Here is a 26,059-nt window from a genome sequence, read left to right as displayed (position 1 = left end):
CATCATGATAAACAGAGAAAATACTGAAGTTGTCAAGGATTTCATTTTACTTGCATTAACAATCAACACCCATGGAAGCAGCAGCCAAGAAATCAAACAATGCACTGCATTGGGCAAATCTGCTGCAAAAGATCTCTTTAAAGTGTTGAAAACCAAAGATGTCACTTTGAGGACTAAGGTGCACCTGACCCAAGCCATGGTATATTCAATTGCCTCTTATGCACATGAAAGCTGGACAATGACTAAGGAAGACTAAAGAATTGATGCCTTTGAATTATGGTGTTGGTGAGATATTGAATATACCATTGGCTACCAGAAGAACAAGCATTTCTGTCTTGGAAGGAGTACAACCAGAAGCAAGGATGCCAAGGCTTTGTCTCACTTACTTTGGACTTGTTATCAGGAAGGACTAGTCCCTGGAGAAGGACATCATGCTTGGTAGAGGATCAGCGAAAAGGAGAAAGACCCTAAATTAGATGGATTGACACAGTGGCTGCAACAATGCGCTCAAACATGACAAGGACTGTGAGGATGGCACAGGATCAGGCAGTGTTTCGTTCTGTTGCATATAGGGTCACTATGAGTCGGAACCAACTTGATGACATCTAGTAACAACAACAAAGCCTGGATCAACTTTCAGGTGGGAATTGGATTTATGATGATCCTTACCACAAAGTTAGCAATAAAGGTGGAGTTTGACCACCTTGCCCCTTTAATATTTCAGTTTGCAGCGCAGGGATCATAGGCATGTTTTGGGATATATGGTGTCACGGAATTGTGTCCCCCCAAAATTTCTAACAACTTGGCTAGGTCATGATTCCAAGTATTGTATGATTGTCTACCATTTTGTCATGTGATGTGATTTCTCTATGTGTTGTAAATCCTGTAACTATGATGTAATGAGATGGAATAGTGGCAGTTATATTGATGAGATCTACAAGACTAAATAGTGTCTTAAGCCAATATCTTTTGAGACATAAAAGAGAGAAGCGAGCTGAGAGACATAGGGGCCTCATAACACCAAGAAAGCAGTGCCAGGAGCAGAGTGTGTCCTTTGGATCTGAGGTTCCTGTGCGGAGAAGCGCCTAGGTCAAGGGAAGATTGATGATGCCGACCTTCCTCCAGAGCTGACAGAGAAAGGCTTCCCCTGGAGCTGATGCCCTAAATTTGGAGTTGGAACCTACCAGACTGTGAGAGAATAAATTTCTCTTTGTTAAAGCCATCCACTTGTGGTATTTCTGTTATAGCAGCACTAAATGACTAGGACATATGGCATGTCCTTAATGACCCTGTTTTTACCAGTGACTGACCCTGAAGTCCTGCATGTGCTCTGAGAAACCAACATGTAAGAAACTTACAATGACCCTCAGGAGACTACCCTGCTCAGACCCACCTATATAACTTGCTTTCAGTATCCCATCTTCAGAGCACCTTCCTGATACCTTTGGGCTGACGCTGCCATATTCAAATTGTGTCTACTCACAATAAATATATTCTGTTACACTAATCTCTGGTGTTTCTCTGTGTATTTAGGTTTTTAACATAGAGAAAGGCTATATGGGCAGTCGACAAAGAAGGGTAGAGGCCTAGCATGTGACCTAGCCCCAGGGAGCTAGAGAGAGAGAGGGAGCCTGGCTAGTCTGAAATGCAGGGAGTTGTGCAGACTCCTGAGCCTATGGCTGGTACCCATTGACCTGGCCGCAGTGGTTAGGGAAGTTTTGACCTGGCTCAGAGTGGCTGGGCATGAAGTCTGAGTTAACTCTGGGTGGTTAGAATGGGAGAGGAAGTGCCGTGGATGTGGCTGGTGATGAGGATTATGGATATGTGGGAAGGTAAAGCCTGGATCAACTTTCAGGTGGGGATTAGATTTATGGTGATCTTTACCATGCAGTTAGCAATAAAGGTAGGGTTTGCCCACCTTGCCCCGTTATTAGTTCAGTTGGCAATGCAGGGATCATAGGTAGAAGAAAGAAAGAAAAAAAAGAGAGGAAGGAAGGAAAGTAGGATGGAAGGAAGGAAAGAAAGGGAAGCTCCCATATTCACCATCCCTCTCACCCTTCCTCCTCTGAATTTTAGCCCCATTGTTGGATGAGGACAAATGTGAGAACAATAGGGAAACTAATTTTGATAAGATCCCCATTTAGACTCTTTGTATCTAAGGATAACACTAACAGGTATTGAGCACTAATTGTATGTCAGCCCTGTGCCAAGTACTCCATTACATTATTTTATTTAATCAGTTCAACTACATTGTGAGATCAGTATTATTGCTCTCCTCATGAGAAACCTGGCTCAGAGGGGTTAAATAACTTGTGCAGCTGGTAAACAACAGTGCAAATGTTGGAATTCAGGTCTGCTGACTCCACAGTCTGTGTTATCCTGTCTAGAGGGTGAAGACTGTAGACCAAATCTGTAGCAACCATGGAAGTGTATTTCATAAAAATTGTTTGAAAATGGTAATAAATGAGAAAAAAGGGGAGGTGGTGGTGAAGACCTACTGAAGACTCTAGAACCAAATGTAAAGGTGTCGGTAAAACTAATGTCATATTTGTTCAGAGCTTTGTAGTTAACATTTTATATCCTTAATCTGTATAATTCTATGCAGTAGGGATGACTGTCCCCATTTTTCAGGTGAGGATACTGACACTCGGAGGGGAAGTGGCTTGGCCTAAAGGCAGAACTGGGACTAGACTTCAGGTCCTATCCTCTTTCCCTCCCCAACTTTACCCAATCCTATTTCATTACAAGACCTTCCAAGCACAAGGCCTCATGCTCACCTGTGATTGGGATGCTCAGACAGGTTGTAGTGGTGGTCTGCCCCATGCCCACTTATCATGTAAGTTATCATAAGCTAGACTTAGCCTAGTAGACACAGTCTGAGACAGGAACCCAGAAACTACACAAACCTTCAGGGATAGAACAGGAAGAGTCTTTGGACAGGCTGACGGTGAGGAGGGGGCTTATTAGGTAGCATCTGTGAGCTCTGGCAATGAGGAGGCAGTGAAATTTGGCTCTGACCTTAGGAATGGGACTCTCAGATGAAGGTGGAATGAGAGGTGGTGGAGTTTCTTGCATGGAACAGAAGGAACCCAGGCAAAGAGAGTTTTGTAGGATTTGGGCAGGAAGTTCCTCATGCATTTGCCAGATAGGCTAGCTAGCGAGATGCCCAGTTGCATTCCTATGAAGCAAACTGTTCCAGGTGGTACTTCAAAGGTGGGTGGGAATGGGCGGAGGGAAACACACAAAGAGAGTGCCTTGTCTGAGCTTGGCACAATTAGGTATGGGCATGCATGAGGGTGGGCTCAAGTATGAACCTGCATGCTAGAAAGTGTGATGCCGTGTGCAAGGTCATTCCTAGGCCCGGAGAAGGGGAGGGGATTCCCAAGCTGTCTTGGCCACTGGGCTAGGATTCTCTGTATCCATCCCACTCCCATCCTGGGCCTTGTGGAAGGCGTCAAAAGGACAGATCACATCACATCAGAAGCTGACATGGCCTGGCTTTTGGCATCCTTTGGCTTGCCTTGGTGTAGCCCATCACAGAAGCCTGCTGGATGTTGCCTGGTGTCTTATTAATGGTACTGATGAGCTCATTAAGTTAATCTTTCTCCTTTCCTTAGTCTCCCAGCTCTGAGCTGTCACCTCCATCACTCTCAGCCTGGAGCTGGGTTAACTCTTAGAGGCTCTGGAATGGAGGATACTGCAAAGTTTGCTGTCAATCCCATGACACAGATTCAGAAAGGCCAAACAGAGCTCTCCTGGTAAGGTCTCTTGCCCTTTACAAGCCTCCTTTGAATTCTATGTGTCTTTAGGAAATTCCTAAGTTGCTGCATCCAGAATGGCATGAGCTAGAGCTCAGAAAGAAATTCTTAATTAGACATGGTGACAGACATGTCTATGGCTAGGGAGAAGGGCAAGGATGAAGAAGAGAGGAAAGAGTAGGAACTAGAGAAGGAGAGGGAATAGAGGAGGAAAATCACATTCAAACTAGTTTTTGGGACAACGCTTGTAAGAAACGATGACAAAGTCTCTCTAGGGACTTGGGTTGAATCTCTCAGCTGCACCCAAATCAAATTTTTAGCCAGAGAATAAGATTTATATTAAAGAATTCTTCCTTTCACAGACAAAATGTTAAGTGAAAGAAGACATACACGAGTATATAATATATGATCATATTACATAGAAGCCAAGAATAGGCAAAACAAAACTGTGGCAATAGAAGTTAGTATAGTAGTCACCTTTGGGAGATATTGATTGGGAGGGGGCATAAGGGAGCCTTCTCGGATGATTTGGTTTGGGCGGTGTACATATATATAATAATTCACAGAACTTTACATTTAAGATTAGCACACTTTAAGTAAATCATAACATAATAAATATAAGAACCCCTTTCCCACTCTTCTTTTTACCACCAATCACCCCAGGCACTCTGTGCACGTCTTGGGCTCACAGACATGAAATAATATAAACATCTAGCATGATGTCCAGCACATGACAGGCACTCACAAAAGCAAATTCCCATCGTGCATCTGAGTACATCTTGTTCTTGGGGTGCAAAAGGGGTGGTGGTCCAAAGATGACCTAGACTCCCTCTCTACCTCCTATCTATGGAGCATGGAGCCATGCCCTGAGAGTGGAAGGATGTTCAGGCCTTTGTGAAGACAAGTAAAAAGTAATGTCCCCATCTCCAGGAACAGAACACAGCCCAGCAGAAACCCCAAATCATAATTAAAAGATGCCCTGCAACTCTCTTGGCAGCATAAATTTTGAAGATGAAAGTAAATGATTAAAATAATTAAACACTTCAAGCTGACAAGCTGGAGCAGGATCTTGCCAGCGGACGTTTGTCAGTAATTAGCTAATTAATCCTGGCGCAGATTATAAGCCATAACAAACCAGTCAGGCTGAACAGAGCCGGCTGCTCAGAATTAGACTTTTAAAAAAGAAGAGAAGGGTAGAGGGAGGAGAAGGAAGACCAGAGGGAAGAAGGAAAAATAAGAAGACATGGTATTTGTGACCACTGGTCCTACCCCACCAGACAGTGTGGACCCACCCTATAGCAGGCTTCCTGGAGGGTCTTGAATCTGTGTCTAGGTCAGAGACGCAGTGCCTGGTGGGACTTCAAGCAAAATGGATGCTGGGGAGTGGGAGAGGGAGTGCTCTGTACCATCTGGCCCCCAAACCAGGAGGAACAGTGAGAAGGAGTCCAGGTAGGAGGGGAGGTCCACATCAGGTAGGTACAGTATTATTCCATTCAGTAAAGGCCCCCAACAATGACAAAAAACAGAGCATCAGGGTCCATCCGAGCAGTCTAGGATCACGGCAGTCTCTAGACCAGTGCTGTCTAATGGAAATATAATACAGGCTATAAATAATAATAATAATAATAATACAGGCTACAATGAGAGCTGCATAAGTAATTAAATAAAGTAAAAAGAAGAAGGTGAAATTAACTTTAGTAATATTAAAAAATATATATATTATTTAGCCCAAAATATACAAAATGTTATCATCTCAGCATACAATTAATTTAAAGACATTTTACATTCTTTTTACTAAGTCTTCCAATTCTGGTATGTATTTAACACAGCTTATCTCAATTTGGACTAGTCATATTTCAAGTGTTCAGTAGCCACATGTGTCTGGCTAGTGGCTACCATATTGGACAACACAGCTCTGGACCTAAAAAGAAGTGGGGGAGTGAGATCCTAAGCCCTGAGACAATCTTCAGTAGTGATGCAGGCAGACCAGAGTGACATGACCTCCTCATTGCCTGTCTTTCTCTTGGTCATTCTCCCACCTAGCTGCACCTGCTGGCTATTTACAGCCAAATTGGTCTTAGCTTCAGTGGTTTCCAAGATGAAGGGTCTAGGGAGGAGAATTCAGAGGACCGAGTCCCCACCCTGGTGCATACACATGGAGCAGGGCAGTGCTACTGCTACCGTACAAAGAGTTGTGTCCTCAAGTCTGGGAGTGCGAGTGCTTCTGTGCACCTGTGTCTTTCAAAGGCTCTCCAAGACGTGAACACTGACCCTCAGAGAGCCCCCTGCAGCTGCAGCCTTGGAAGAAAGCTCAGTTTCCTTCATAATAATCATACCAGGAAAAGGACAAGAGATGGCACGTTTCACTCCCATGGAATGTTCTGAAACAACTGTCAGATGGGATCTGTGTCTTGGAAAACAACAAGGATCTTTTTCAGGTGAAAAGCAGCTACTTCTCATAGCACCTCCATCTTCTGCCACAACCATGACTAAAGCTCTCTAAGGATGAGCTGAGTCTCTCAGAATCCCAATCAAAGTTCTGGTAGGAGTGAGAGAAGAAAGGACACAGCCTCTAGATCAGTGGCACAGGCTAGTTGGTACAGTCACTGCCACTGCCTGCACCATCTGAAGGAGAGATCTGCAAAAGGGAAAGGAAGCAAGAGGGAGGAGAAGGTGGGCTCTGGAGGGCTCAGCCACCTCTGGACTTCAGGGCAACAGAGGCCTAACCACCACTAAAGAATAAACCACCCCTGCTCTTGCCTCCAAACCGCCTACGTTTCCTGCCTGTAGGAAAAAGAGGAAAGCTCTTTTGTTGTATAAATAAAAGAAAAAAAAATCACCATGGAGTCAATTCCGATTCACAGCGACACTACAGGACAGAGTAGACCAGCCTCATAAGGTTTCCAAGGCTGTAAATATTTACAAAAGCAGATTGCCACATCTTTCTCCCATGGAGTGGCTTCTGGGTTCGAATCAACAACCTTTTGGTTAGCAGCTGAGTGCTTTAACCATTGCACAACCAGGGCTCCATGTTGTACACGTAAGAAGCCACATCTGACTGTACATGTTGGCCAGTTCTGTGTCCACAATAGAGTAAAGCAGCATTGCTGAGGACCAAGGGAGGTGCACAGAGAATCCTGTGGTAGGTCAGGGCTCAGAGACATGCCTATGAATTGGGGTGACCAGGGAAGGCCCCAAGGAGTAAGTAAGCTTGAGCTGGGCCTGCCTTGAGATGGAGAGGAGTAAGAAAGCAGTAAGAAAGAAGGAGAGCACTTTTGGCAGGGAATTTAACATAGATCCTTTCATTCACATAGCTCTTTAGAGCTTACAAAATATGTTCACATATGTAATCTCATTTCATTCTCACTGGGCTGTAGGATCCCAGAGGTACTGTCTCATTTGAGAGGCAATATAGCATAGTAAGTAAGAATGCAGTCTTTGGATTTCTGGTTAAATGTGGCAGATGGAATATATGCATTTATATCTGCTCCCTCAACAAACCTCACTAAAATAAAAGTAAAAGACTATAAAGAGGCAATGGTGGACCACAGATGTCAACACATTTTTGGAAGATGGCAAGTGGATGGAGGTGTTGGTAGAGCTAAGACAGCACATACCAAGCGCTACAGCAAAAGACGACAAAGAGAAGTCAGCCAACTGGAGACTCCAAACCAGGGAAAGATCAGAAATTGAAGGGAATAATTACCACAGAAAGTGGTAGTGAGGTGTGGGGCTAAGAACAAGGGAACGGGTTGAAAGTCTGCATAAGAAGAAGGTCCCTTCCCAATTACACACAGACAGCTGATTACATTTTCCATACCCAGCCAGGAGACTGGCACCAGAAATAAGAGCCTTCACACAAACAGATATATGCACACCCATGTTTATTGCAGCTCTGTTTACATAGCAAAAAGCTGGAAGCAACCAAGGTGTCCATCAACGGATGAATGGGTAAATAAATTGTGGTATATTCACACAACGGAATACTACGTATCGATAAAGAACAGTGACAAATCTATGAAACATTTCATGACATGGAGGAACCTGGAAGGCATTATGCTGACCGAAATTAGTCAGAGGCAAAAGGACAAATGTTGTATAAGACCACTATTATAAGATCTTGAGAAATAGTATCAACTGAGAAGAACACATACCTTTGTGGTTACGAGGGGGGGAGGGAGGGAGGGTGGGAGAGGGTTTTTTACTGATTAATTAGTAGATAAGAACTGCTTTAGGTGAAGGGAAGGACAATACTCAATACATGGAAGGTCAGCTCAACTGGACTGGACCAAAAGCAAAAAAGTTTCCGGGATAAAATGAATGCTTCAAAGGTCAGCGGAGCAAGGGCGGGGGTTTGGGGACCATGGTTTAAGGGGACTTCTAAGTCAATTGGCAAAATAATTCTATTATGAAAACATTCTGCATCCCACTTTGAAATGTGGCGTCTGGGGTCTTAAATGCTAACAAGCGGCCATCTAAGATGCATCAATTGGTCTCAACCCACCTGGATCAAAGGAGAATGAAGAACGCCAAGGTCACACGACAACTAAGCACCCAAGAGACAGAAAGGGCCACATGAACCAGAGACCTACATCATCCTGGGACCAGAAGAACTAGTTGGTGCCCGGCCACAATCGACGACTGCCCTGACAGGGAGCGCAACAGAGAACCCCTGAGGGAGCAGGAGATCAGTGGGATGCAGATCCCAAATTCGCATAAAAAGACTATACTTAATGGTCTGACTGAGACTAGAGGAATCCCGGCGGTCATGGTCCCCAAACCTGTTGGCACAGGACAGGAACCATCCCCGAAGACAACTCATCAGACATGAAAGGGACTGGACAGTGGGTAGGAGAGAGATGCTGATGAAGAGTGAGCTAATTATATCAAGTGGTCACTTGAGACTGTGTTGGCATCTCCTGTCTGGAGGGGGGATGGGAGGATAGAGAGAGTTGGAAGCTGGCAAAATTGTCACGAAAGGAGAGACTGGAAGGGCTGACTCATTAGGGGGACAGCAAGTGGGAGTACGGAGTAAGGTGTATATAAACTTATATGTGACAGTCTGACTTGATTTGTAAACGTTCACCTGAAGTTCAATAAAATTTAATTAAAAAAAAAAGTGCACTAGAGAGGCTCTAGCATAGGAACATGGGCACAGTGGAAAGCAGGGAGAAGAGTCATAATAAAAAGAAAAGAGAGGCATTAAGTGATAGTCTGGCCAGTGAGACATTGGGCTCATGAGACACATCTTCTAGAACACGTGTGGCCAGGTACAAGCCTTCTTAGGTGGAAACTGGCGGATTCTTCGCTGGAGAAATTGATCAGAGAAAAGACCTTTAGATATTAAAAAGAAAAAAGATCAGGGAAAATAGAGAGAAAGAATTATCACATAAATCATAGAAGAAAATTTCTCAGAGCTAAAAGACGTGAGTTTTCAGTGAAAAGGTCTACCTAAGGTGTGACCAATATAATAAACGAAAATAGGTCCATACTGTCTTAGTTATCTAGTGCTGCTATAACAAATAACCACATGTGGGTAGTTTTAACAAACAGAAATTTATTTTCTCACAGTTTAGGAGGCTAGAAGTCCAAATTCAGGGTGCCAGCTCTAGAGGAAGCTTTCTCTCTCTGTTGGCTCTGGAGGAAGGTCCTTGTCTCTTCTGAACTTCTGCTCCTGGGTAATCTTCATGTGGCTTTGCATCTCTCTTCCCCCATCTCTGCTTGCTAGCTTATGTTTATTTTATATCTCAAAAGAATTGACTTAAAATACACCCTATACTAATCCTGTTTCATTAACATAACAAAGACAGCACATTCCCAAATGGGGTTATAACCACAGGCATAAAGGTCAGGATTTACAACACATATTTTGGGGGGACACAATTCAATCTATAACATATACCAAGTCTCATTAGCATGAACTTTCAGAATGCTAAGGATACAAATAAGATCTTAAAAGTTTCCAGAGAGAAAAGACAGGTTACACACAAAGTATACTGTGGAATCAGGAACGGCAATGGGCTTCTTAACAGCCACACAGGAGCAATGCCTTCAAAATTCTAAAGAATTTCTATACCTAGTCAAGCTATAAATCAACTGAGGGTTTAATAAAGAATTTTCTGAAATGTAGGTCTCAAAATTTTACTTCTCATGCACTATTTTTTAGGAAGCTATTAAAGGATGTGCTCCATCAAAATGATGGACTAAATTAAGAAAAAAATAGATGTGGGAGCCAGGAAAAGGGGATCCAGCCTAGAAAAACGACAAACAGAATGCCTTGAACAACCGCTGTGCAGAAGGCCTGGAGAGCAAGTACATACTAAACAGGAAGATGGAAGAGGAATGCCTCCAGGAAGAAAAAAAAGGAATTAGTAGATTACCTGTGTTTTGCCATGTGGAAATCAGCATTTAGAAGGTTTTTATATTCTATTGAGGAGTTTCAGAAGAATTCATGATCAGGACATGGACAACTAAGAAAATGGGAAGGAAAAAAACCAACAGTCATTTACACGAGACAAAAATTTATACAAGAAACATAATGTGCTATTAGTTTCAGCAGTGAACCATGTGTGCAAAATCAATAAGGTTAAACACTGAGTACTGAGTTAACCAAATATTGTGATATAATTACATTGGAAGGGTGAAAAAGGAGAGGTGTGGGGGTGGGGTGATACAAGAATATTAAATTATCATCTTCTATAATTAGCATGATAAGTATATGATTTAAACATTCAGAGATAAACACCAGTAGAAACAGCTAAAAATGATTTTGACTGGTTGCCTTGGGGAGGGAGACTTAGGGTGGGTTATCGACAGCTGTTTTTTGCATTAAGATCTGTAGTACTGTTTGACTTTTAAATATACATGAATTGATTTGCTTAAAAAAGAATACAGTCTATGATTCAGATTTCCAGAAAGTTAAATGTAAAATTAGAAAGGAGGGATTAAATATAAACTCCAAGAGAGCACGGACTTTGGTACGTCTGTTCATGGTTACATCCCTGGAGCCTAGTACGGTAGTCCCTCAAAAAATACAGTGAGAACTCAATCAGTTCTATCTATTCTTGTTCTTTGTGTTTGTCTTCAGGGTACCCTCCTGCATGTTACTGCATCAACACTGCTTCCTATCATGTATATGCACGCATGTGCACCCATGCCGTTAAATCTCGGCATATTCCTTCAACAAGTATTTGTTGAATTAAGAATAACTCCACAAGGCAAGCATCATTATCCCCATTTTGCAGATGAAGAAAATGAGGTAACATAGTCCATAAATGGAATAACCGGTATTTCCAATCCTGGTCTTCAGACTCTAAGTCTGGTGTTCCTCCCTCAGAAGCCAACAGCTGCAGATCTGTAGAAGCACAGAGTTGCAAAAGCACCTAGATTTAATGGGAATGACAAATGAACCTGTTTGGCTGGAAAAGAGGAGAATTTGTGTAGGGGAGGAGTGGGTGATGACTGGAGATGTGAATGTTTGTCAGATGGTGGAGGAGGACCTTGAATGTCAAGTGAGGGGGCCTGGAAATTATTAAAAAGCAATGAGGAGACATTGAAAGTCTTCATATGAAAGAGGCCTCTTAGGAAGTTTTATTTGGCAGCAGGATGCAGAGTGGACCTGAGTGGGAGGCTGGGGCAGGAAGTCCCTGTAGGAGGCTGCTGTAATGAAGTGATGACATTCTAAACTGGGACAATGGAGGCAGTGGCAAGAATAATGAAGAATGAAACTGATAAACCTCTGCTCAGACTAATAGAGAAAAAGAAAGGACACAAATTACCAAAATGAATACTAGAAGTCAGAGAGGGGTCATCACTACAGATTCTACAAAAAGGAAAAAGATAATAAGAGAATACCATGAACAACCTTGTGTCAATGCATTCAACAACCTGGATAAAAAGGATAATACATTTGAATTGTCCAATCTCTCTCAAGAAGAAATGTTTTTGTTGTTAGGTGCCATTTGTCAGTTCCAACTCATATTGACCGTATAGGACAGGGTAGAACTGCTCCATATGGTTTCCAAGGAGCGGCTGGTAGATCTGAACTGCTGACCTTTTGGTTAGCAGCTGAGCTCTTAAACACTATGCCACCAGAGTTCTACTTGAATAGTCCTACATCTATTAAAGAAACCACACCCTATTTTAAAGTAAAGGGGGAACGTGCTTATAACTTCCCATTGCTCATTGCATTCAAGGCTACCATAAAAATGCCCCCATGTCACTCATTCAGCTATATCCAAAGACTAGCTCTAGGCTAGTTTGAACTCGGTTTCCATTTCTTGTAATCAGAAGAATCCTGACTAACGTAGACTCATAGACTGTTGCAGGGTAAGAAGAGCCTGTGGCATCTGTCCATGGTGCTGACAGTGTGCGACTGGAGTCAGGGTACTCAGCTTATGCCCAGCTCCAGGCACCCCACACCCATGGCTTCTGTCTATGGTGCTGATCACAATCTTCATTTCTCACTACAGCCTTAGAGGTCAATATCAGGGCTTATAACCCTCAGTCATATTCTCTAAGTTTGAGGGCTCAAGAACATGCTCTCCTCTGGCTGTAGCATCAGAGACCTTCAATGGTCCTGCAATACCCAACTCAGGCAAGACTGAGGCATATCTGGCCAAACTCTGGTGCCAGATGGCCCAAACAACTTGGGACAGAAGGTTATCCATCAGTAGACAAGTCCAGGCCCTGGGGAGAAAGTCTGGCAAGACCAAGGCAGGGCATAAGGCCAGTCCCAACTGGGCAGAGTTCCAGCCTCGGAGGGACAGGAGAGAAAACGGAAGGAACACTGCCATGTGAACTGGGTACAACTGGGGTTAATGGAAGAGGCCACAGCTTGAAAGGTACAAGAATGCCCAGGGCTCCCCTAGACCCCATGAGCCAAGCTTGGGATTGTACATCTAAGTCCAGACGGATCTTGGTGGTCTGATGAATCTGAGCCTTTTTGGTTCCTATTCTGGAACTTGACCGTTCACTCCTCTAAAGCCAACCTAATACAATGGGCTGAGTTTTCTTGGAGGCAGAACTGCTCCAGGTTGGGCAAACACCGAGGCTCCTGTTATTACTTGCACATAGCACTCAAATGATTAAAAGAGGGGTGGAAAGGGAACTGGTCAGGGAGAGCTTCCTGGAGTGGAAGAGAGGAGAGTGGAGAGTCAATTTCCAACTAACATTTTTAGCTATGTGCCAGGGAAGTCACTGGTTGGTGCAAATGGTTAGTGCTCCGCTGCTAATCGAAAGGTTGGAGGTTTGATTCCACACAGAAGTGCCTCAAAAGAAAGGCCTGGTTATCTACTTATGAAAACTCAGCCACTGAAGACTCTCTGGAGCACAGATCTACTCCGACACACATGGAGTTGCCATAAGTCAGAGTCAACTTGATGGCAACTTTTTTTTTTAATGTGTCGGGGACTGCAAAGTGTTCTTATATACACTTCTTTGTTTAAGTCAAAAACAATCCAGTGAGCAAGCTATTTTTAATCCCTTCTTTACATATAAGGAAACTGAGATCCAGAGGAGCAAAGGACTTACCCAAAGCCATATAATCAACATGTGGTAGAATGCTTGTTCCTCCCACTGCATGGTGCAAGTTTGAAGCTGAGTCCTGCACCCACCCACACACCAAGCAGGCAGTCTTTTTATGAAAAGCCATCAGTCCTTCTACTAGCTACACCTAGCATGGCTGAATGAGATGGGTACCAGCTGTGCCCTTCTCTTTCGGCCACCAGTAGCTAGAGGAGGAGCTCTGGGCACCCATTAGACCTAAGGGCTGGGGGAGGACTGGAGACTTCGGGTGGCAGAGAGAAGGAGAAAACCTCTGTGGAGGGAGGAAGTTGGTAGGAATGGGGGTGGGAAAGGACTGGCTCCCTGCTGCTCCCAGAATGATTCTCACCTGCCAACTGATGTCTGGAGACTCACGCAAGTGCTAATCAGCTCCACTGACACAGGCAGACTAGGGTTACAATCCATTTTCACATGGAATGGCAGATCGATTCCTCATTCTCTACAGTCCCCACACCAGGCACATCAGACCATCCATCCTTGTCCTCGAGAGGCTGACAAGCCGGTTAACTCTCTGCACCTCTGGACAACTGTGAGATTTGGCCTTCCCTATATTCTCTCCAGATGCAATCTTGCCACCCAAACTGTTGCCAGGCAGAATGGTACAGTGGAATTCTGGGCTGGGAATCCAACAGCCCTGGATTCCAGCCTCAGCTTAGCAGCTAACTCTCTATGTGACCTTGAACAAGTCACTTTATCTCTTTTAACTTCAATTTTCTCAGCTATATAATAGGATACAAATTTCAGCTCAGCAGGGTTTCTGTAAGGATCCAATTATATCTAGTGAATGTGAAGCTGGGAAACACTGCAAAATATAGTTAATATAAAGCATGGGCTGCTGCTCCTAGAACAAGGTTCTCTCCCAAACCTTGGCCCAATCACCCCCAATCCAGGACCTCCCCCTTGCACCCCAAACCCTATCCCTCAGGTCTGACAATGCTGAGAGGGCAGTTCTGTTGACACAGACCTAGGAGAGGTTCTCTCCTTGCTCAGGTTCTGATAAGTAGCCAAAGGCTGCTCTCCAGCCTTTGTTTCTTTACCTTGCATGATCAGCCCTTCAGGTGAGGGCCCCTTGGTTCTAGAACAGAGCTTAGAAGAAGAAGAAAACAAGGCAGGCAGAGGCTGAACTCAGTCGACCCAGGTGAAGCACCTGGGAAAGGGCATTTCTAGAGGTCCAGATAAATCTCTGGGCTTACCTTCTACTCTCAAAAATTAAATGCCACCCATGTTGACAACTATTTTGCCAGTAATTATCAGTTTTACTTAATCTCAGGAAACAGGAAAATGTTGCAGAAAATTCCTTCATATTCTTTTCACTAATATCTTCTTCCAGAAGGAGAAGTCCTCCATATCCCTCAATCTGACCCCCTGATCATAGATGATTGGATGAGGATGAAGAGAACATTTGGCCTAAGCTGGGCCAATCGGATTCCTTCTAATTTCATGTGCATCAGGGAAGGGAGTCTATAACTTGGGGACAGCCATAATAGTGTAAGGAAAACAGCCAGTAAACAGAAAGGCAAGAAATCATGATGTCCTGACAGAGAGCAATGGGGAGAGTTTCAGAGCATCTCAACAGTACTTCTTGGGGTGAGGTTCAGTAAGTTTCCCATGTCCTTCCAATATAAATAATCCTTTATTAAGCTGGCATGGGTGGATTTCTGTTCCTTGCAGCCAAATAATCCTCTGCCTAGACAGATCCGAAGACTGCAACTGCTGCTTTAACTTTTTTTTTAATCACTTAGAGTTAATATTGACACATTAAATGGGACAATTACCAAACACTGCTTGTCTTCCAAAGTGCTTCTGAATTAGCATCTGCACACTGCATGTACCATGGGGTTAGGCTGCCACTCATTCATTCATTCATTCAATAAATATATCAAGTAACTATTATATTGTAGGTACCATACTATGAACTGGGGATATAATGGGAAGCATAAAAAGTCTCAGTTTATATGAAGCTTATATTCTATTGGGTTCACTTTTTCTCATCTATAAAATGGAATAATAGCAGTATGAAATAATGTATGAAAAGTGCTTAGGACAGTGTCTAGTATGTAGAAGGTGCTCAAGAAATATTTGTTAAATTAAACTTTTAAACATATACATGTTGCTGTTGTTGCTGTCTGCTGTTGAGTTGATTGACTCATAGCAACCCTATAGGGCAGAGCGGAACTGCTCCATAGGGTTTCCTAGGCTGTAATCTTTATGGGAGCAGATTGCTAGGTCTTTTCTTCCATGGAGCCGCTTGTGGGTTTGAACCACTGACCTTTTGGTTAACAGCCAAGCGCTTAGCCACTGTGCCACCAGGGCTCCTATAAACATATACACAGAATCTAATATGTCCTAGGAACTCATACATTCTCTTCATATGTTAATTAACTTATTTAATCCTTACGAGGCAGATATTCTTAATCGTTTTATAAATGAGAAAACTAAGCCACAGGGAGGTTAAGTAATCTGCCCAAGATTACACAGTTGGTAAGTGGTAGAGCTGAGATTTGAACACAGTTTTCTTGGTGCCATCTTCATGCACTTAACTATGACATCTCAGTACAAACGAATAACATCATTCTAAGGGCCAAAGACACAAGGGAAAGATTAGTCCAAAGAACTAATGGACCACAACTACCATAACCTCCACCAGACGGAGCCCAGAACTACTAGATGGTGCCTGGTTACCACCACAAACTGCTCTGGCAGGGCTCACAATAGAGGGTCCTGGAGACTGGAAAAATCTCGAGAGTATGGCCCCCAGACACTCTTTTAACTCAGTACTGAAATCACTCCTGAGGTTCACCCTTCAGCCAAAGATTAGATAGGTCTATAGGGCCGACAATAACACACGTGAGGAATGTGCTTCATAGTTCAATTCATGCAGAGGAGACTAATGGGCACACCAGCCCAAAAGCAAAGAAGGTAGGAAAGGACAGGAAAACTGGACAAATGGAAACAGGGAACCCAGGGCCAAGAAGGAGAGAGTGTTGACACATCTTGAGGCTTGCAACTAATGTCACAAAACAATTTGTGTTTTAGCTATTTAATGAGAAACTAATTCGCTCTATAAACTTTTACCTAAAGCACAATTAAAAAAAAAAAATCACCCTAAGGCAGGAGACCTGGTGGCGGAGTGGTTAAGAGCTTGGTTGCTAACCATAAGGTGGGCAGTTTGAATCCACCAGCCACTCCTTGGAAACTCTATGGGGCAGTTCTATTCTGTTTTATAGGGTCACTATGAGTTGGAACCAACTCTATGGCAATAGTTTTGTTTTGTTTTTTTCTTTTTTTAAGGCAGGGATGAATCTGTACCAATTCCCTTGGTCTCATCTAGACCCATTTCCCCAGATAAGAGCCAGGAACATGAGCATATCTAATCGGTCATTAAGAGTTAAGCCTTCTCTGCCACCTCTGGCACCACAGCAGTACACAGAAGTTGGGTGCAGGCTACTTGAAAGGAACCTTGGCCACTGCCCATCCCATCCCTGGCTCTGTACAACCATCTGAACTCCTCAAGGCCGGCCAGCTTGCTGAGCTCTCCTGGGAGATTCCTGGTGAGAGATGCCAGGTCACTCACATGGATAGCTGCTTGGCAAATGCCTCCAACAGAGCTTACATCTCCTGATTGTGCTCATAGTTCTTTCTCTTCCAGACAATTCACAGGTAGCTATTCTGCTTCAGAAATGTTTCTCACATCCATGCCCTCCTTTTCACCCCATGTCCTGGCTGCACCATTACCTCTCAGGCTGATGCTCCTCATTGGTCTGCTGGGGTCAATTTTCTTTTCTTCTAATTCTTCCTCCTCATAACTGCCACAATGAGCTTTCTAAAACAAATACCTATGCCATTCTCTTGTTTTAAAAGTAATGGCTCCCCTTAAGATATTAACATTAGGGGAAACTGGGTGAAGGACATATGGAAACTCTCTCTTCTATCTTTGCAACTTTAAATATAAAATTATTCCAAAATACAAAGTTTATTTTAAAAAGTAATGGCTCTCCATACTCCTTGCCCTGATATTCAAGATCCCCAGTGGGTTGCCCCCTCATGAACCCCTGGCCCCTACTGCCTTCCCACCATTCCTTGAGAATGCCATCCTGTTGGAAACCTTGATACCATTACATTGTTTGGAGTGCTCCCCACATCCTTCATTTTCCACCTTATCCACCTAGTGAGCTATTAGTGAGTTGTATTTATTTATCAAACATTTAGGTAATACTTAACTATGTTCTAAGCACTTTACAAATATTAACCCATGTAACTTTTACAACAACCCCTTAAGGGAGGCACTATTATTAATCCATTTTACAGATGGGTTAACTGAGGCACAAAGAACTTAAATAACACATTTAAAATTATACAGAGTTGGGAGTCAAAGTCAGGCAGTCTAGATCCAGACTTCATGCTCTTAACCTGTATGCCTTTTCAGCTCTCAGAGTCAGCTCAAACGTCACTTCCTCTGGAAGCCCTCCTTCACTCCCCTCCAACAAGGTTACTCTCCCATTCTCAGATCCACGTTATTATTGTTACTAGTTGCTGTGGATTCAGCCCTGATTCATGCAGACCTTATGTATAATGGAACAAAATGTCACCTGGTCCAGAACCATCTCCATGATCTTTGATATGTTTGCGTCCATTGTTCAGGCTACTGTGTTAATCCATTGAGGGTTTTCCCTGTTTTTGCTGACCCTCAGATCCCAAAGCCCTTTGTATATTCATTCATTCATTTACAAATTTATGCATTCATCCATTCACTCATTCATTCAATATTCATCCAAACATGTCCTAGGCATTCTTTTAGGCACTAGGAATAGATCCACCTACAACAGCTTGTATAATCCATATTGGAAATATTCGTTGCTCTATCTCTCTCTTCCTGTGGATTACTCTTTGAAAGTGTTAACCTTTTTAACTCCTTTAGAATTTTGCACAGTACCTGTTATGTAGTTTGTCCTCAGTAATGCGCTTTATAGGAATAAATGAATAGTTATTAAAGAGTGGTGATGACAGTAATGATAATGTCAACCATTCAGATGAATCTGGTGTGTGACTACGACAGTGTGGGCCAGGGGCCAGGTACATCGTCACAGTTGAGCCCTAGGCCAGGAGGCTCCTGGGGAGATGACAAGTGCCTTCTGCATGTAGGCCAAACTGTTGATGTCACTGTGATTATTTCTGCCATTAGTGTTAGTGTTATGCTACAGTGTGGCAGGTGCCAGCAGCAAGCTGGCCTGCTACCATTCCTCATGGCAGGAGGAGCATCAGGGAAGCAAAAGCAACAAGAAGGAAGACCAGGCTCAAGTCAGGCTTTCAGCCTAGAGTCTCAGTAATCCAAACATCACTTCTGGATGGCTGAGGTCAGAGCCTATTTGCATCTTTCTCCGGTCTCCACAGTCTAAAGGCCTAGTTGTATGGGGGTGGGTGTATAGAGAGATGAGGTGTTATGGCACAAGGAGCCACAGATTAAAAGGTCTTAGGCAAGTCGTCTCATCAACTTTCATTGACTCAGAGCCTGGGTGGGTGACGGGGTAGTCAGGCGTGAGCTAAAGGTGAAAGTTGGATTTGGAGTGAGAATGGGAGGGAGCCAGGTAAGGCCAGGGTTAACATGATCCTGAATGCCTTTGTAGTCCCAAGCCTTGGGAGGAGGCACATCAGGCTTCCTGGTTCTATTTAATCTCCTTGGGGACCTGAAGTCAGATGGCATAAATGATACTTCTTATGTTTGTGCAGAATCCTCAAAAGTCCTCTATGATTTTCCTAAAGGATTTCAGAATCACTGTATTGAATGATTACAAGCTTCTTGGGCCACTGGAATTCTCTAGAAAGTCATTATGTTCATTCCCTGCCTCTGGGAAAGAGGTCGAGACAACTATAGGATGGTAAATAACTGTTTGCCAGTGATGTGCTTGGTTCAGTCAGTTTCAGACAGTACAGGCAGCAACAGGTCTCTGATCATAAAAAAAAAAAAAAAGGCCAGTTCAATTCTACTGGGGTTGAGTCAGCTCCTGTGGGACCTACAGGAAGAGTGTTGTGTTTTTGGCTATCAGCAGATGTGACCCCCCCCAATCTCTGGGGGAAATGCAAGGAGCTGAAAGGTGTCATTTTTCTGAAAGCCCCTGGGATGCTGGAGCCTACTGCTGGAGACACCATCCAGCCCTGGTGTTTAGTTTTAAGCTAACCACACACCCCAAGGATAATGGGGGGAAAAGAGATTTTCCAGAAGAGGACTTCCTCTACAGGTGTAGAAGCTAAAACCTGGAGTGTAGGCTTAACCACAAAGTTTATCAAATCCTTAGGCCCCTGATTTCTAATTTAGCCCCCTTCTCCAGGACTGGCTCCATTCCAAAGCCTTCTAACTGAAAGCCAAACTTCTTTTTCTTGGGTCAGTAGTGGGAAAGTGGGGGACTAAATTTGAAATTTAAGAAAGTTATTAATTATCCTGGCTCCATTTCTCTATGACTCTGCTCTTATCATCCTAGGGTACCATGGGCCAGGAGAAATATTATCTTTCCAGGTACTCATTCTAGATCTGCACAGCTAACTCATTTGTATTTTAATCTTTCTCCAATTATTCCAAACATACCTTCATCCATCTCTAGCCTTCTCTCCTGCTTTGTCTCTCCAGTTGAGGCTTTGATGGGCTGCCTTCCCCCCTTACCATGCTTTGCTTGGTACCCTGCCTTCCCTCTGGCCTGAACCCTCTGTTCCAACCTCTCCTGTAATCAACCTCCTTCTGGTACAGCCCTGGAACCTCCCACATAGGTAGATCGCTCTGATAGGCACTTCTTACTGGGCATTTCTTGGTCCTTGCATAACTCCTGGACAGCTCCAGGGCTTGAATAGCTACCTCTGAAGATGGTGTTGAATGATAGTAACAATATCATTTATTGAATGCATACTTATGCCAGGAACTATGCTAAGCACTTAATTTTATCCCATTTCAGTGTTACAACAATTCTACCAGGGAGGGGCTATCATGATCATCCTCCACTTTACAGAAACTGAAACTCAAAAAAGTTGGGCACCTTGGTCAAGGTCTCACAGCTAGCAAGTGGTAGAGCCAGAATCCAAACACAGGCTTGTTTTATTTCCAAATCCAAGCTTTTATCCACTATATAAAAAAAAGAAAAACCAAACCCATTGCCATCGAGTTCATTCCAACTCATAGCGACCCTATAAGACAGAATAGAACTGCCCCATAGGGCTTCCAAGGCTGTAAATCTTTATCAAAGCAGACTGCTACGGTTACATCTTTCTCCTTTTAACCATCATGCCACACTGTCTATGGAAGTTGGAGAACGTACTGAATTTTTTGGAACATAACAAACATCACTGGTAATCATAGAGACCATTTTATATACATCAAAGAAGGATGTTTTTGGAAGAAAGCTTCCTGACCTGATACAGAAGATGCTAAACAGAAACACGATGAGGAAAGACAAAAAAATCCAGACAAAAGGAAAAGTAGATACTATGAAGGCCAAAGATTTTATATAGAAAGGTACTTTGTAGAGAAGGAGGAGGCTGGTAATTCACACACAAAATGCCTGTAAAGAGGATCTAGAAAAGCTGCTTATGACTTTAGGTGTCTAATCATTGATACAGTATGAATGACAAAAAAAAAAAAAAAGAGAACTTGAAATATTTACCCAACCAGGGGTAGACAACTTCAGAGATACCATCAGGACTGAGTAGAACAGGACACCTGTCTTGAGTTTAGAAAACACTGTTTTGTGTAAAGTTGGCCTAAGAAGACCAAACCTTGGGAGTGCCAGGGGTGGTCCAGAGGGGCAGTTAGCATATGTCAGATGCAACTGAGGAGGCAAGGGCAGCACTGAGATGTGAGGCCAAGGACAAGTAATGAATACCAGTGGTTGAACATAAAGACCGGCCTGTGAAGCAACGGTAGGACCATGGGGTTATGACTGGCAGAAGCAAATGAGGCAGGAGAAATGGAAGCTTAAGGAAGGGAATGATCATTCACTAACCGTGGTTGTGGCAGATGGTGCCTTGCTAGCACAAGACTGCTTTCTGTCAAGCTGTGGACTGTTTTAAAAATGCTTACTTGCATCTGGCAATGGAAAGATGTACGTTGTTCAAAATAAATCAATCTACTGGAAGGAGTGGTGTGCAAGCCATATTATAAGAACACATACACCTGTAATGGGTGTAAATTTTACTCTACAACACTCACTTGTATGAAGTGGCAACTTTTTCTATATTAGATAAATATTATTTAAGCCCTCAGATCAGTCCCTGGAGAAGGACATCATGCGTGGTAAAGCAAAGCGTGAGCGAAAAAGTGGAAGACCCTCAATGAGATGGACTGACACGGTGGCTGCAACAATGGGCTCAGGCATAGCAACAATTGTGAGGATGGCATAGTACTAGGCATTGTTTCATTCTGTTGTATATAGAGTCACTATGAGTCGGAACCAACTCTACAGCACCTAACAGCAACAAGCCCTCATCTGCTCTGATTAATAAAAAATTCAATTTCAGAAATGTTTTTAGGGGCTATCCCTCCCTCTAAGGTCACACAAGAATTCTTCCAAGCAATATATATTGGCTCAGTTTATCTACTGGATTGGGTGTCCTAGAAGGAGAGGCTGAGATAGGGAGGATAGGTCAGGGAGGAAAAATCTAGCAAGAATGTGGCCTCAGCTGATTCCACAACAAACTCTGGAGCACAAATTGTAACACAGAATTAGTCTCCCTTCACCCACTGAGGCAAAGGAGCCAGTTTTTTGTAGCCATGTATCAATTAGTTATCGGGCATAATCTCCTAGGTGAGGGGAATAGCAGTTCTCCAGAGGGAGCAACTGTGAGTTGTTATAAGCCAATCTTAATAGTAGCTGAGGGATGTATGCACTGGTCCACTACAGTCCACCCCTTGCACCAATCAGTTGCACTTGCATCTCACATTAAATTCACTCTGCCCAGGCATAGCTTCTCCAGGATTCTAGTTGGTTACAACTTCTGACAAAACTTACAAGAGCAGGATTAGTAGAATAAACTATAGCCTCTGTTGCTGCATTTGGTCCTGAGTTGTAACTGATACTCATTACCTACCTCTTCCTCCATCCATTTTAAATCCCTCTCCCCTTTGGCTTGCCTTTGTCTTACCTGGTGAGTTGACCCAAATCCTTATTTCTAAGGACACTGGTCCTCTGGTCACCTGACATCAAGGTTGCTGTAACTGCCCATTTATAGTTCAACTGAACATGAGAGTACCAAGAGATGCCCCAGTGAATCACCTGAATGGCAAACATTTCTTGCTGCTCTCGTTATGTAATACCAGCCCTATCTCTTCATGATGATTAATAACCATTACCGCTGCCGAACTGTGCCATTACTCGTGCCCTCTAGACCTTCTCAGGCTTGATCCCAGATGTGCTACTACCATTTTATGATGGATTACTGCTGGACTTACCTGATCTTTTAACCTAGTGAGTTTGACAGAACCAAATTCATAATGGGAAGTTCAAGCTAGATGGTCATTCAATGTCTTATGCTCAGACACTCAGTTTCTAGTGGGCTGGTATGGTCTTGCTCCAAAACACTAGGTGTCTAAGCTGCAATTCTTCTGTTGAGAATTATCAGAAGTTCCATATGGCATCTTTCTCTGCCAAAGACACCTCCAGTAACAGGCCATAAGTTGAGTCAAATGGTCCAAGTAGCAAGGGCCAGTTATACGGCAGCCTGAAGCTGCTGCAGAGCCCTTTCTTTTTCTGGATCCACTCAGAGCTAGTAGCCTTCCATGTATCAGTAGATGAAACCACCACTCAATATCTAAAACAAAAAACACAAAGCTTTATTTATTACTTACTCAAGTATATGCTAGTCAGGTACAATTTCTCCAAGCAGAGCAGACTTCTGATCTTAAAGTCTTAGGAGAAGCATGGAATTGAGGGATTGGTGGCTTTTCAGAAGTGTAAGTAGGTTGACATAATCCTTAGAAGTGCAGTTAACTGAGTGAGACTGTTCTTTGGCTAGCATTCAGAAATATATTCATCGGAATGAGTCAAATCCTAAATGACTGACTTTCAGAGACTATCACTGAATGTTTGGCTTACAAAAGCATGTTCACTGATATAAATTATTGTTGACTGATTAAAAGAGTTTAAAACCAGTTCTGGTGATTATTTGTTACCATGGGTATAGAACTACCATTTATTGATTAGACAGGTTTAGTATGGATTCTTGTTTGATACCATGGCCTCAGAACAACCAATCTTTTCATAAGAGTGTGGAAACCTTTTAAATTCTCAGTTCTCTTTTTTGGTGTTCACAGAGCCAAAACTACAGGAGAGACCAACAAGAACTATCCAGATGTTTACCATTATTGTTGATTTTCCTTGAAAAGGAAGTTTCATTTTCAAAAGTCTGATTTTTAGTTAAAGTGTCAGTCAACATGATTTTATCTTGTTTTTGTCTTTGACAAATCAGTAGGATTAATGGCTGTGTAGATGAAGTTAAGACTTCAGACAACAGACATCAAGCGACCATGAGATATACAAGAATAACTGGAAATATTATAAGAAGAGTCTTGAAAGCACTCTGGAAATATGACCCAAGATCTCTCACGCCTGACCAAGAAAACATGTTGTCTTAGGCTGGGTTCTCTAAAGAAGTAAAACCAGTGAAGCATATACAGTTGGCCTTCTCATCCATGGGTTTCACAACCATGGGTCCAACCAACCACGGATTCAAAATATTTGGGAAAAAAAAAAAAAGGTTCCCAAAAGCAAAACTTGAGTTTGCTGCGTGCTGAGCACCATGCTGAATCCACATAATGAAATGATGTGTAGGCATACCCTTCTAAGGCCTCCACCATTTCACAGATCCTCAATCTCTCTCTAGCACTTGTTGTTTGAACATTGTGTGCCTCACCTTGTGTCTTCCTTCGCTACTTGTGTTGTGTGCATCCTTTGTTTCTATGAAAAAAGATGGCTCCTAAAAAGCAATTAAGTAGACAGAGCAATCCCTCAAAGGCTAAGAGGGATCATAAGGTGCTATTTACATAGCACTTTACATTGCTATTTACACAGCATTTACATTGTACTAGGTATTATAAGTAATCTAGAGATGATTTAAAGTATACGGGAGGATGTGTGTAGGTTATATGCAAATATTATGTCATTTTATATAAGGGACTTGAGCATCCTTGGTTTTTGGTACCGGAGGGGGTCCTGGAACCAATCCTCCATAGATACTGAGGGGTGACTGTATATATATAGAGATTTATTTCCAGGAAATGGCTCATGCAGCTTTGGAGGCTGGCAAGTCCCAAATCTGTGGGTCAGGCATCAGGCTGGAGGCTTCTCCTGACTCATATGGTTGCAGCATCTGAGAAACCCAAAATTGGTACATCAGATGGCAGGCTGCTGGCTCACTCCAACGAACCAGAGGTCAGATGATGAGTCAGATGCAGGATCGAGAGAGACAGAGAGAGAGAGCTTTTGACAGGGATCACAATGGGGGGTCCTGGACAGGGCTGGAGAAAAACGTAGAACAAAATTCTAACTCAGCAAGAAAGACCAAGCTTGCTGGCCTGACAGAGACTGGAGAAACACTGAGAGTATGGCCTTCGGACACCCTTTCAGTTCAGTAATGAAGTCACTCTTGAGGTTCACCTTTCAGCCAAAGATTGGACAGGCCCATAAAACAAAACGAGATTAAAGGGGGACACCAGCCCAGGGGCAAGGACTGGAAGACAGAAGGGAACAGGAAAGCTGGTAATAGGGAATCCAAAGTCGAGAAGGGAGAGTGTTGACATGTCACGGGGTTGTTAACCAATGTCATAAAACAGTATCTGTACTAACTGTTTAATGAGAAATTAGTTTGTTCTGTAAATCTTCACCTAAAGTACAATAAAAAATAATAATAACAATAATAAAAAAGACAGCTTTGCCAGGAATACCTATATATATTGGATGTAGGCCACACCCCAAGGAAACTCCCCTTACATCAGATTACAAACAGAGGATAATTACATAATAATGAGAATCGTGGCCTAGCCAAGCTGACACATAACATTAATGATCATACACATCCAAACATCTTCTTGAGTTTAACCTTAGATAGCCACGTTATCTTTTCTTTTAGCTTAGATGTAAACTGTTCCATTTCACCTGTAGTGTTAATCCAAGGAAACTCCCCTTACATCAGATTACAAACAGAGGATAATTACATAATAATGAGAATCATGGCCTAGCCAAGTTGACACATAACGTTAATGATCATACACATTCAAACATCTTCTTGAGTTTAACCTTAGATAGCCACGTTATCTTTTCTTTTAGCTTAGATGTAAACTGTTCCATTTCACCTGTAGTGTTAATCCAAGTATAATATGAAGTGTTAGCAGTGGCACAGATTCCCTCTTGTTTAGCCCAAAGAAAATCCAATGCCATTTTATTACTCATCTAAGAATTTAAACTTGTTTGTTCTCTACCCAGGGAATGGGCTGTATGTATTACATCAGCTAAAGTGTGGGACACAATTTTGATGACATATTTTCTAATCCTATAGTAGAACCATTATCATCAGAAGTCCATAAATGGCTTTATTCTTTTGGACTCTTTGTCAGGCAAGTGACACTCAGAAGACATATTACTAGCCACATAGAACAAGTGATCTTCATCCTGGGTTGGCCTGGAAGAGCTTGATTCATATAGGAAAAATACCAAGCTGATCAAAAGATACTTGGTCAACCTTACCCGTAAACCAAACCCATT

At 42.9% G+C, this 26,059-nt stretch overlaps 1 long non-coding RNA gene across 4 annotated transcripts in view; it reads right to left on the bottom strand.

Annotated features, from left to right (window-relative positions):
• Positions 1-26,059, bottom strand: part of LOC104846354 (uncharacterized) — a 117,153-nt gene that overhangs the window by 67,530 nt on the left and 23,564 nt on the right. For 2 of the 4 annotated variants that reach the window (XR_010321363.1, XR_010321364.1), the window contains exons 3-4: positions 22,753-23,111; positions 10,139-10,228 (exon numbers count right to left, since the gene is read on the bottom strand). This is a non-coding gene — a long non-coding RNA (uncharacterized LOC104846354). The other 2 variants (XR_010321365.1, XR_002787056.2) reach the window with 2 other exon arrangements.

This window comes from Loxodonta africana, chromosome 3, assembly GCF_030014295.1.
Source record: "Loxodonta africana isolate mLoxAfr1 chromosome 3, mLoxAfr1.hap2, whole genome shotgun sequence".
NCBI lineage: Eukaryota > Metazoa > Chordata > Mammalia > Proboscidea > Elephantidae > Loxodonta > Loxodonta africana.
The sequence above is the reverse complement of the archived record's forward strand: the minus strand, read 5'-3'. Positions and strand labels throughout refer to the sequence as shown.